A 12,416-nucleotide genomic window follows, 5' to 3' on the forward strand; every position below is an offset into this window, starting at 1 on the left:
TCACATGGAGAGGGGTCTTAAAGATAAACGAATATGCTTTAGAGGAAAGAAACTTTGTTTCAAAAGCATAAAGGAAGGATGAAGAAAACTGAAGGTAGGAAAAGTAGAAAGAATGCTGTGGCAAAAGTGTCTGTAAGCCAATCAGATGCTAGGAAAAGCAAATCAAGATCTGATTGGAAATGAGTACATACCACTGTTGATGTTATTGTATGTTTATTAGGATTGTTATTAATGGCTATTTTTGTTGAACATCTACATGGAAGTGACACACTTTACTTCTACTCAAAGCCCATTGGCTGAATCTGGACACAGAGACCACCTGCCTTCAGGGGAGTGCGGAGGCTGTGGATGGCACATGGGTCTGTGGTGACGGATAAAGAACTCCGCAGCAGAGGAAGTGTTCATGTGCATCCCAACAGATGAACACATGGACTCACAGAGGCCAGGAATGCATTCTTAATAAAAGACATTTAGACAGTTCTGAAAGATATTAGCTATATTGAGGTATTATATGAGATTGTTTCACAAAATACCATCTGTTTTTAAAGTGATGCCTATTGAAAAATACTATTATGCACAGGCAGAGCATTTGGCTAATATATAGTTTACTCCTGCTAAACAGAGGGCCTGGTGCAGCTCCATAGTAACATTTATGTCATTAATTCCTTGTAGTTTACAATTCCAAGGAGAACCCTATGAATATCACATTTATTTGTCTAGTTTACATAAATACCTTTAGCCGTCATGATTTTAGATGAATATGTCATTGATAAAAATTACAGAAATTGTATACTGGGCATATGCATGGGTCATACTGTCAAAAATAAATATCGGTTCAAAAATGTGTGGAATACAAGAGCTATGAAAATTTTAGTACTGAAACTTTAGTTCATAGGAAAGAGAATTTGTTTCATTATTTTCGTAAGGCGTCGTGTTGTAGTGAAATTAGCATGGGATTTGAAATTATAGAGTCCTGGGTTTAAATCTAAGCTTTTTCTGCTAACATAAAATATGAACAATTTGAATTAATCTCTTTGAAATTCAGTTTTTTTGACTCATAAATTGAGATAATAGTCTCTGCCTTATTCTCCTACCTTTAGATTAAATCTGACTTCATCCAGACCTAAGCAGGACAGTCACTGGCATGTACAGGGGGTCCCCGTTGTGTGAAATTCATCATGCTAGGCACTTCTTATGAGCTCCTTGGGATAATGTATGCACACCCCTGCAACTTAGTAGCATCTCTTCACACTTGAGGAAGCAAAGACTCTAGGAGTTTGAACTCTTGATGAAGGTCACGGTTTATAACTGGCAAAGTTGGAAACTGAATCCATAGCCCTCTATTCCAAAGCCTCTCTTCTTCCAGCTGCACCGAATCACTCCCGATTTGGATCCACAGGAGGCAGTGTTGTCTCTCCTGAAATAATGTATGGTTCATATTTTGGGATGCTAATTAGGTTAGCATTAATTAGTTATTTCTGTATTTAAAAAAATTGATATCACTTCAAGAATAATGTAAAGATCTCTTGCTTTCCTTACCTTCGAAGCAAATATTAACCATCTAGACATAGACATCTGGAAGACTCAAGATCATTTTTTTTTTTCGTTTTAAGAAAGTTTTCACTTTTTCACCATAATTAATCAATGCTCTGAGAGGATCCACTTCTCTACCAGAGTTAAATGAAAGATCCACGAGGCAAGCTGGACAATAAAAGTAGGTGAGGTCATTGTGACCACAGTCTCACACCAATTTTTTGAGCCCTTTTGGGAAATGTTCTCAGTCAACTGAGAGACAGTAATGCCCCCTTTACTGAGAATTACCCAGACATATGGCACAATGTGGAAACATGGAGAGACAGAACAGTTAGCAGTTGCTGCTGTACTGTTGGCTTATTTCCACTTTACGGCTTCGTATGAAGCTAAAATATCATGCTGGGGACATATGCTTACCGGCTCTGCACTTACTGCCTGCAGCTAGAAACTCCTGTATTCTAATGGTAATTCTACAATCTGTTCTTTGACAGCTCGGGGGCCAGATGATGTGCTGGCTACTGACAGGGACACCACTTTCATGAAACGTTGACTTCTCTGCACCTGAACATTGGAGTAATCATAGACAGAGTCGACACCCCATGAAACAGAGTCAGACTGAGGATTCAGGGAATAAAATAGCCGACTGCCATCCAAAATAAACTTCTTTTTATACCCAGCAGAGCTATGTTAACAGGCGTTTTCTTGCAGGGGTAGAGCTCTCTAAATTCAGGACTGAGTGCTTCAGAATTGTTTTTTCTCTTCCTTGTTAGTGGTCCTGGAGGAAATCACGCTTGGAAACCTATGTTTGTGGAAAGCCCATGTTGTACTTTCTCTGCTTGCTGGGCTGGCTCTAAGCTCAATACGTGGTAATGAAAAGAGAAATGGACACAGATTCAGAAAAACTGGCTGCAAGTCCTGCAAAGAGAAACTCTCAGTGTCTCACACTCTATGAATATGCTCTTTACATTTCATTCCTGAATCTGAATTCTCTGTTCCTCATTATGGCTATTCAGTTGTAGCACTGAAAAAAAAATGATCTTTCTACTCAATGATAAGTATTTTAGGGAAGTATAGTACACACATATACACACAGTCATATACACACATCTATGTATATGTGTTCGTATATAAATATATGTTTTATATGTATAAAATATATAAGTAAATATATTATTTATTATCACATATAAGTGTATTTTAAATACAGAAATATATGCACATTGATATGGTTTGGCTCTGTGTCCCCACCCAAATCTCACCTTCACTTGTAATCATCCCCATGTGTCAAAGGCAGGACCAGGTGGAGGTAATCGATCACTGGGGACAGTTACCCCATGCGGTTCTCATGATAGTGAGTGAGTCTCATGAGATCTGATGGTTTTATAAGCTTCTGGCTTTTCCCTGCTTGCACTCACTCAGTCCTGCCGCCCTGAGAAGAAGGTGCCTGCTTCTCCTTTGCCTTCTGCCATGATTGTAACTTCCCTGTGGCCTCCCCTCCAGCTCCGCTGAACTATGAGTCCATTAAACTTCTTTCTTTTGCAGAGGAACCCTAGTTATAGCTGTTCTTCAGTTTGGGATTTTGTATCCGTGGCAGCAGAGTTGAATGTCCACACAAATTCACACCACTCTAAGGGATGTGGCCAGGAAGGACCAGAGTGTTACTTTGAGTTCTCTTTTGCTGGCTGAGAGCACCAAGATATTGTAATATGGGTGAGTTTGGATAAGAATCACTGGTTAGAAACAGAAGCAAGTAGAAAGTAAAGATATAGGGCTTTGAAGGGTGAGGAGAGGCAAGAACTTCCAGACATTAGAAAGAAAGGAATTAAATTCAAAACGATTTTGAGTAACTAAAACAAGACAAAAACTTAAAAACTGTAGTTCAACAGAAGGACTCAATAAATAAGCAAATGTTAGGTTCAGAAAGATAGCTCCTGCCTAAGCCTGTGTTTTCAATAGTCTCAAAGTTAGCCATCGTTAGTGTGGAAGAGATCAGCTAAGGCAAAGAAGGGGCAAATGTAAAGCAGTGTGAGAACCCAGTCTAGTAATAAACTTTAAATACTGACACATAGAACTAACTAGAGTCAAGTAGATTAGAAGCCTGCCTATTTCTTAGAAAATTATATTTCCAAAGAAACTATTACTGTAGGTTTAAGAATCTTGAACAGTAAAATCACCCTTTCACTCTCCCAAATCCCGCCAGTGTGAAGTTGCCTGTGAAATTTGTGCCAACCCAAAGAAGGGTAAGCTCCCAGATGCCTGCTGTGGATGTGATCATAGAAGACAGTCTCCAAGAGAGCACAGAGGAAAAGAGGCGAGAGCGTCGCTGCAAGGAAGCAGAATGAGGACATAATTGAGAAAGTTCCCCTACTGCTGGGCTGAGGGCAGCTGCCCAAACTGCTAGGGATGGGTTGTTGCTGTGTTTCCTGTTCTTCCGTCTTATAAATGGGGGTGAAGGGATTTTATTTTGTTTTTCCTGTAGCTCTTCCACCATTGATGAAGGGGACAGACACATTTTCCTTTAACTTGAAGGTCAGCAGAATGTGGAGTGTGACAGAACTGAATAAATGTATGCCAAATTGCAGCCCTCCATCTGTATTACTTTGCTAGGGCTTTCATAACAAAGTAACACTGATCAGGTAGTTTTTTAAAAAAAATTATTGTCTCACCATGCTGGAGGCTGGAAGTTCAAGATCAGGTTATCAGCAGGTGCAGTTTTTCCCCAGGCCTCTTGCTGTGGCTTGAAGCCACTCATCTTCTTGCCGTGTTCTCACCTGGCCTCTCCTCCATGGGCACGTTCCCTTGGGTCTTACCTCTTCCAGTCAGACTGAGTCTTATACCATACACTTACAAGATCAAAAAGTCTCATTCTGGGTTTTAGCTGCTAAATTATATTGTGAACTAGGTATTCTAATTTCAACTGCCAGGCATTTTGTTGGCTTTGAAACCTAGACCTGACTAATTATTAGGAGTTAAGGTTTATTTTGATGGCTATACTAAGAACTAAAAATTTATTTTACCAAATACCTTCAGATTTGAGCTTGGCATTGGAATAGTGAAGATGGTCAGAAATTGGGATCCAATCAGGAGCAGTCAGTAATATTACACTCTCTTTTTTTCTCTCAAGACAGTCCCTGTGCTCCTCTTCAAGGCTGGGAAGGGGAGTGGAAGGGAGCGGAGGTGGGATGGGAGATGGGAGGGGATGGGAGGGGAGGGGAGGGAAGTGGAAGCGGCAGGGGAGGGGAGGAAAAAGGAGAGGAGGGGAAGGAGGAAGGAAGGAAGGAAGAATAAGAGAAAAAAACTTCCTGGAAAGTAAAAAAATATGTATTTTATATGATCATTCATCTAACTAAATAAATGAATCATTAGATAAACTATATGTTCAGAACTTTTCAGGCTTTGCTTTTAATAGTCAATACCAAGTTTCTGGAATTGAAGAAAAATAAATTTCTCTTTTAAGATCCTTTTTTTACCAAAGTTCATAGTTCTTAGATGATTTTGTCTAAAGTCAGATTTATTGCTAGGTAATTTTGTGACCTTTATCTCTTCTCTTTGCACCCAAAGAATAATAAACTTCAATGAAAATTTAATAAGGACATTAAAAAATTTTTAAAAATCAAAGAATAAAAATGAGTTAAAGAATAAAAATAGGAAAGGTCAGAGAAAAGGTGGTTTGAAGGAAGGTAATTAAAAAAAGATCAAGCACACGCAAAATTGCAATACTTGAACAAGAAGAACAATAGGGTGGAATTGAACTACTGTTTCCTCCATAAGCTAAGAAAATATTCCAAAAATAAACAAAGACCTGAATACACACACATGTGTTCCTATGTTGTATGTATATGTACATATACAAGACTTATATATATACACACACATATATACACATAGATATAAACATTGTTATACAATATATCTATATATATATAAGAATGAAGCAGAAATTTCAAGAAACTTAGAGAAATAAAATGTCAACCACACACTGCTAAAGTATCAGGGTTACAGATAAAGAGGTTCTGAACATGCAAAAATTCGGGAACTACTGCAGACATACGATCTGTCTTCAGAATCTACTCAATGACTTGTTATTAACAGCCCATGAGCAAGGGTAGGATCATGGCTAGCAGAAGAGCATGCAAAAATTGTATATCTCAGAAAATAAAAGATGCAACTAATAAAGAGATGAAGTTTGGGGTGGGGTAGGTGGAGGAGGAGAAAGACAAAAGTGGAATGATACCGTTGACCGTGTTTAGTAGTTAAGATTCAAAGAATAATATTCATTAGGAACCAGGTGAGAAAATGACTAGGTAAGAAAAACTCAAGGAATATAACATTGTAAACACAGTATTTATAACATAAAATTATGGGACAAAGTGGAGAGCAAATATCTCAGTGATATTAACAAAAGTAAATGGGCTTAACTTACCTATTATGAGAAAAAAATGTAATATTAAATTACAAAGCAACACTCAACTGCATACTGCATGTATGCAAGACACAGTGGGAACATAGTTTCTCTATAAATGTTATAATACTTGGATGAGTAGCCAGGTGCAGTGCCTCATGCCTGTAATCCCAGCACTTTGGGAGACCGAGGCAGGTGGATCACCTGAGGTCGGGAGTTCGAGACCAGCCTGACCAACATGGAGAAACCCCGTCTCTACTAAAAATACAAAAATTAACCAGGTATGGTGGTGCATGCCTGTAATCCCAGCTACTTGGGAGGCTGAGGCAGGAGAATTGCTTGAACCTGGGAGGTAGAGGTTGCGGTGAACCGAGATCGCACCATTGCACTCTAGCCTGGACAAGAGTGAAACTTAGTCTCAAAACAAACAAACAAACAAAAAATACGTGGATGGGCAAATATATACCAAACTGTGGCAACAAGAAAGTGGGGATGGCAATACTGATAGCAGACAAATTTGAATTCAGAATCAAGGAGCGTGATGTATATAATTTATTCTCCAATGGTTTGAGAGAAAGAGAAGGGAGTGATGCAAAACCATAAATCTGAAAATGAAAAATTAGTGAATCTGAATTTTCTTGCCAGTTTTCTTTGAGGTAAATATTATTTTATTATCAAATCTAAAGCTAATATAACATTTTGAAATTTTGACAAGGAATAATTTTGGAGTTCATGCAGCATGATGAAAATTTGGAAATCGGCAAATCTAATAATGATATCTTAGGTTTATTTTTTTAATGGTATTGAACATTTAAAAATTGTGCTCACTGCTTTATATTCTCTGCCTGGAGCATTACTTAATGATCCCCATACTTTCCTGGCCCTTTCACTCTGCTTTGTGTTGGCACCTGCTGTTTCTGAGCTCACCTGGATCTTCCTTCCCTCGTGGTATTGTAGTTATTTCTTTCTATGTATCTCCTTCTATTAAATGAAAAAAAAATTCAAAGGCAAGTACACTTTCCATTTTTGCATCCTCATAGAGTAAGGCAGTACTTTTTACATTATGCATATATGAGAAATATTTGTAGAAGGAGCAGAGAAAAGGCCCATGTTACATAGAAATACGAGCTGAGTAGGGATTCGAATCCTGGCTCTCTACATAGTAGCTCTGTAGACAGTAGACTGTACAGGTTGTGGGGCGTAAAGAGCCTGAACCCTGGGGCCCTGATGAGATCACATTTTCCCTCTGTTGCTCTGATGTTGGGCAACATGTTTAGCTTCAGTGAGCCTAAGTTTCCTCTTGTGCATCGTGGATACAATAACAGCATTTTGTCCTGTGTAAATGAGTTCAAATTCTATGCTGAGATCTGTTCTAAGAGGTGGACATACAGCAGTGAATGAAACACAAACAATATATTTATGTGTATGTATGTGTGTGTGCATGTGTGTATGTATGCTGTACTAGTCCATTCTCACGTTGCTATAAAGCAGGGGTGTCCAATTTTTTGGCTTGCCTGGGCCACACTGAAAGAAGAATAATTGTTTTGGGCCACACATAAAATACACAAATATTAATGATAGCTGATGAGCTAAAGACAAACAAAAAAAACCTATAATGTTTTAGGAAAGTTTACGAATTTGTGTTGGGCTCCATTCACAGCTGTCCTAGGCTGCACGTGGCCTGTGGGCCACGGATTGGACAAACTTGTTACAAAAAAAAATACTTGAGACTGGGTTATTTATACCGAAAAGAGGTTTAATTGGATCCTGATTCTGCAGACTACTGGAACCATGATGCTGCGATCTTCCCGGCTTCTGGGGAGGGCTCAGGACACTTACAATCATGGCAGAAGGTAAAGGGAGAGTAAGAACTTCACACGACTGGAGAAGGAGCAAGAGAGAGCCAGGGTGGAGGAGCCACACACTTTTAAACAACTGGATCTTGCGAGAACTCACTCACTATCGTGAGAACAGCACCAAGCAGATGGTTCTAAACCATTTGTGAAGGATCCGCCCCCATGATGCAGTCCCTTCCCACCAGGCCCCACCTCCAACATTGAAGATTCCATTTGACATGAGGTTTTGGTGGACACAGATCCAAACCGTGTCACATGCCAAACAAAGATGAATGTTAGGAAGAAAAGTCACTCAGAGTAAAAAGCTAATGAGTACCGTGGAGCAGGGGGCATAGGGCAGAGAAGCCCTTTGGATTGGCTGGTAAGGAAGGAACTCCCAGATGTCCAGACTGGGATGGCTTCAAAGCTGGGACCGGAAGAGCATGAGCTTGAGGATACACAGTGGAAGAGCCTGTGTTCAGAACAGATGCAAAGGCAAGATCATGCAGGTGAACTCCCATAGTCCCTGGAAAATAAGCAACACAGGAGGCATTAGATGATGTCCTTTCCATTATTTGTATGAAAAACAAAAGTGTTTGGGAAGAATGAAATTGATTAAATACACAACGTGTCTGACATACTAGGCACCCAAACACGACTGTTCTCATTTACTTAACGTGTGTGCACAATGGATATGTGTGGTGGACCTTGCATCATAAGGATATTTCTTTTGTTGTGTGCTCTGGTCATGGAAAGTCAGTGAAAGTGAACAGGAGTGTGTGGTGGTGGTGGCAAGTACAGTTAAGATTCGAGACTTACCACAACTAGTTTCTTCCCTTTTTACTTTACATTAATGATACATTCCTGTAGGCCTATCCTCGTAACAGATAACATGGCATTTTTTAAAACGGTAGCAATTTGTCTTCTTAAATACCGGTGGGGGAAAAAAAAGGCATTTTCAGTGTGCAGAAAATTTGTATGAATAAAGCTCACTGCTTCAGTATTTAGGTGTGAAATACTTACCTTCTTTAGAGAGAAATATCTCTAGGCAGCACCAATGAATCATGGGAAACAAGAGCCTGATGGAGGGGACACTGCTGCTCCTAAGCCAAGTCCTGATCCTCTTTCTGCCAGTGGCCTCAGGAGAAAGGAGAAATGAGACTGTGGCCTGGGGAGGGGGCCTCTCAGCTGTTACCTTGAGGAACAACAGCACAGGGAGGGTAGATCAGCTGCCTGGGGGCAGACCGTGTTCACCATGACCTCCCTACTGGGGGGTGGGTTCAAGTAGAAATAGAGAAGAGAAGGTCAGCTTCCCCACAAGCCCCACCTTAGGAGCAATGAACTGTGCAGGGCACCGAGAAAGGAAGGTGGTGCAGGTGCAGTTTAGCCAGACAGGCCCAGGCACAGTGAAGAAACTTGAGCTCTGCGGGTTACAGGACGTGAGCAAGTCGCTTCCCCCTCTCCCCTTGTTTTTCCTGTCGATGAACTGGAAATCGTTTGGCCGATCTTCTTAAAATCCCTTCCACTTTTGAAAAATTTGTCACTCTGGCCTGTTTTAAAAATAACATGAGGCCATGGACATGGGAGTTTGTACAAGAGAAGTGTCATGTGGATATACAATAGGACATGCTGTTCTCTCCCTGTGACCCCCTTTTTCAGAAGCCTTTTTCTCATTGACAAACTGTCCTTCACAGGGAGTCCACGGGCCCTCCTGGTGAAGGGCTGTGCCATCCCGGGGGCCAGCAGCTTTTCATGTTCCTGTCACTGCTCATGCTTTCTGTGTCTTTCGCTTTCTTGCTTTTCCTGTAATAGAAAATAATACAGAAGAGGTTTTTTTTAAAAAAAGAAATCTATCAACCCCTAGGTACCTACCGAATATAATTTCTGCTGTAAAGGTAAAAAGAGCTCTGTAAAATAGCAGATGAACATAGTCTAAAGACATTCTCACCTGGCATTAAATCTCCACTCATCATCTATTTAAGGGACCTTTTGCTAATTGTTTTCAAAACTTTTTGACTTTATCTTATTTATAAAATAATGCATCATCTGGATGGAGAAAAATTATAAAACAGACTGGCACATAGGTGTTTCTCGGAAATAGCCTTCTGTCCATCCTCACCTTTTGTTAGTTGTAATTAAAATTTGTGCGTAATATGTAATGATGGCTTCTTTCGCACAAAAATATTATTGGATAGGATAGATTTAGTTGTTCATCTGTGTTTGAACCTCAGAGTTATTTCAAGTAAACAAGTGTTACTGATAAGATCTCTATGAGCATCTCCCTCAACTTGGTTTTGTTTTTGTTGTCAAGCTTCTTTCCCAACAGTGCCAAATGTCAGGGTCCCTGTAGTGCAGAGGGGATTCAATTGCAGCACAGCTTTTCACCATTGGGCACCTCTAAACTAAAATGATTCAACACATTAAGAGGCATAAAACACTACATGCCTGTCTTTTGCTTTTAAATTGTGTTTTACTTCACCGCTATCTAGACTAAACCATTTTTTGACGTAGGCTTATCTCTTATCTGTATCACAAAATGAGAGAATTCTGTGGGGCATTGAAAGGGGAAAAAGAGAAGGTGTATGGAGTACCTTTTATTTTCTTGACCAACAAATTAATCCTCAGCAAATCACAAGCTCAGGCTCTCCCCTGCTCAGAAGTCACACACTCAGATGGTTCATTTCCACAGCACTTGTGGGAGGACGCAAAGACAGGCCTCTTGATAGCAGGGAGCAGCAGGAAGGGATTTCGAAGAACTGAAAACTGGAATCACGCTTCCTAGGAGTTAATGACAGAGACAAGGCATTTCAGCTGATTTTTAGAAAGCTCCTTTTGTATTAACATTTTTAAAGGGTTATAACACTGCATTATTTTAAATAATACTTCTTTTGACAAAATAATCATCATATGTAGAGAGATTTTGGATAGAGGAATCTCGTAATAAACGTCTGACAACTCTTGGCACAAGACATCCATTCACATTACTGTCTAATGCTAAGGTAGCAAAATGTCTGTTAAAAGCCTCATTTTTCACCCTGAATACATTCGACTCATGTGAGTATATTGGAGTATATGGCATCTTCCCTGCAAGTCTCAAAATGCCCTGTTGTTTGTGTCAAAGAACCTGACCATACTTTGGCGTCTGATGGTGATGTGCCAGGCCACACCGTGCCTCTGCTTCAGAGGAGGTGGGTGCCCTGTTCTTTCCCCTGGGGGGTTACATTTGTTAATCATCTTCTTCTTAACAGATTGTGCCTGGGCCTACAGGTGGGAAAGAAGGCTGAGATCCAGACAGGGCCAGCCTCAAGCATTTCCCAAGTAAGTATAATAGGCCATCAAGGATTCCACTAGCCCTGAAAGACCATGTCAGGAGAAGAAGTCAGTGCTTCAGTCTAACTAGGAAGTGACCGGTGAAAGGGTGAAGACCAGGATGCTTAGACATAGAAGTAAACACACAGAGATGCAGGAAAACAACAGCTGCAGCTCCAGGAAAGGACTCGGCTGTGCTCCCTCTAACACAACACAACCTTTTGCTTTCCATAGTGTGCACTGAACTTAGATGGGCTAAATCCCAGACTTTGAAGAATCCAACACTCTTCTTTGCACACGTAAGCCCTCAACAGTCAATGACTTAGTTAATCCTGTTTCTACTCTCACTACAATGTAACTACTGCTAGAACAGAATTCTTACATCAGCACCCCAGCACCTTCCTCCAGGAACATCCACTGACAAGGGGCATCGTAGCCAGGGGCGTATGACCAGGAGCAAGGAGGGTTAGGCGAAAGGTCCAAATGTTTCGTAGCTCAATCCATGAGAGTCTGACACTGGGTCCCTCTCCCGGGTAGTTTTCTTGTCTCAGGGGCCAGAGCTGGAGGTTCTATGGGCCAAGGTCCCTTTCACCTGACCACTGCAACAGACCCAGCCAAACTGGACTCAGTTTTCTTACTGATGTATTTATTAAACCAGCTGATGAGTAAAAATTTATCATTCAGGGAGCATCTTTAAATGAAGAGACTTTCCCCTCAAATATGCTGGGAGATTAACCATCCTCTTCCATGACATTTATTGGCATTCATTCAAAGCAACAGACTGGTGGAAAGGGCGTGATCTTTCCCACCACCTACTTTGAGCCAGGGGTTGTATAGAAGAGTTCACAGAGGTTATTTAATGTTATCATTACAACATAGCTGGTTAGGGGTTATTATAGGAGTTCTACTGGTGAAGAAATTAAAAGTAGAGGAGATAAATTCACTTTTCCAAGGTCACCAGCTATTGAAGGGCAGATTTGAAATTTGATCTGGTTCTGGTATTCAAAAAAATCATTTTCTCTCCTTTTTGCTGTTTGCTTAATGACGATTTTACCCCATGGGCAGATCCCCAAGCTGAGCCCTTATCTTCTCTCCCCCAGGTATTCCGAACTATGTGCCTCAGTGGTCACCACGACCTCTTGCTGCTCTCCTGAGACCCTGGCTCCACTCCCCAATGCCTAACAGTGCTAGACGATGTCAATTATAGCTCATATTCTCAACATGCTGGCCCCACACCCATCCTCACAGATAATACAGTCACCATCCCTCTTAAGTGAAAAGAACTCTTTTCTCCTTTCATGTTGACTCCTCCTGCATATTGAGAATAACTATTAATC

This window comes from Macaca thibetana, chromosome 13, assembly GCF_024542745.1.
Source record: "Macaca thibetana thibetana isolate TM-01 chromosome 13, ASM2454274v1, whole genome shotgun sequence".
Classification (NCBI taxonomy): Eukaryota; Metazoa; Chordata; class Mammalia; order Primates; family Cercopithecidae; genus Macaca; species Macaca thibetana.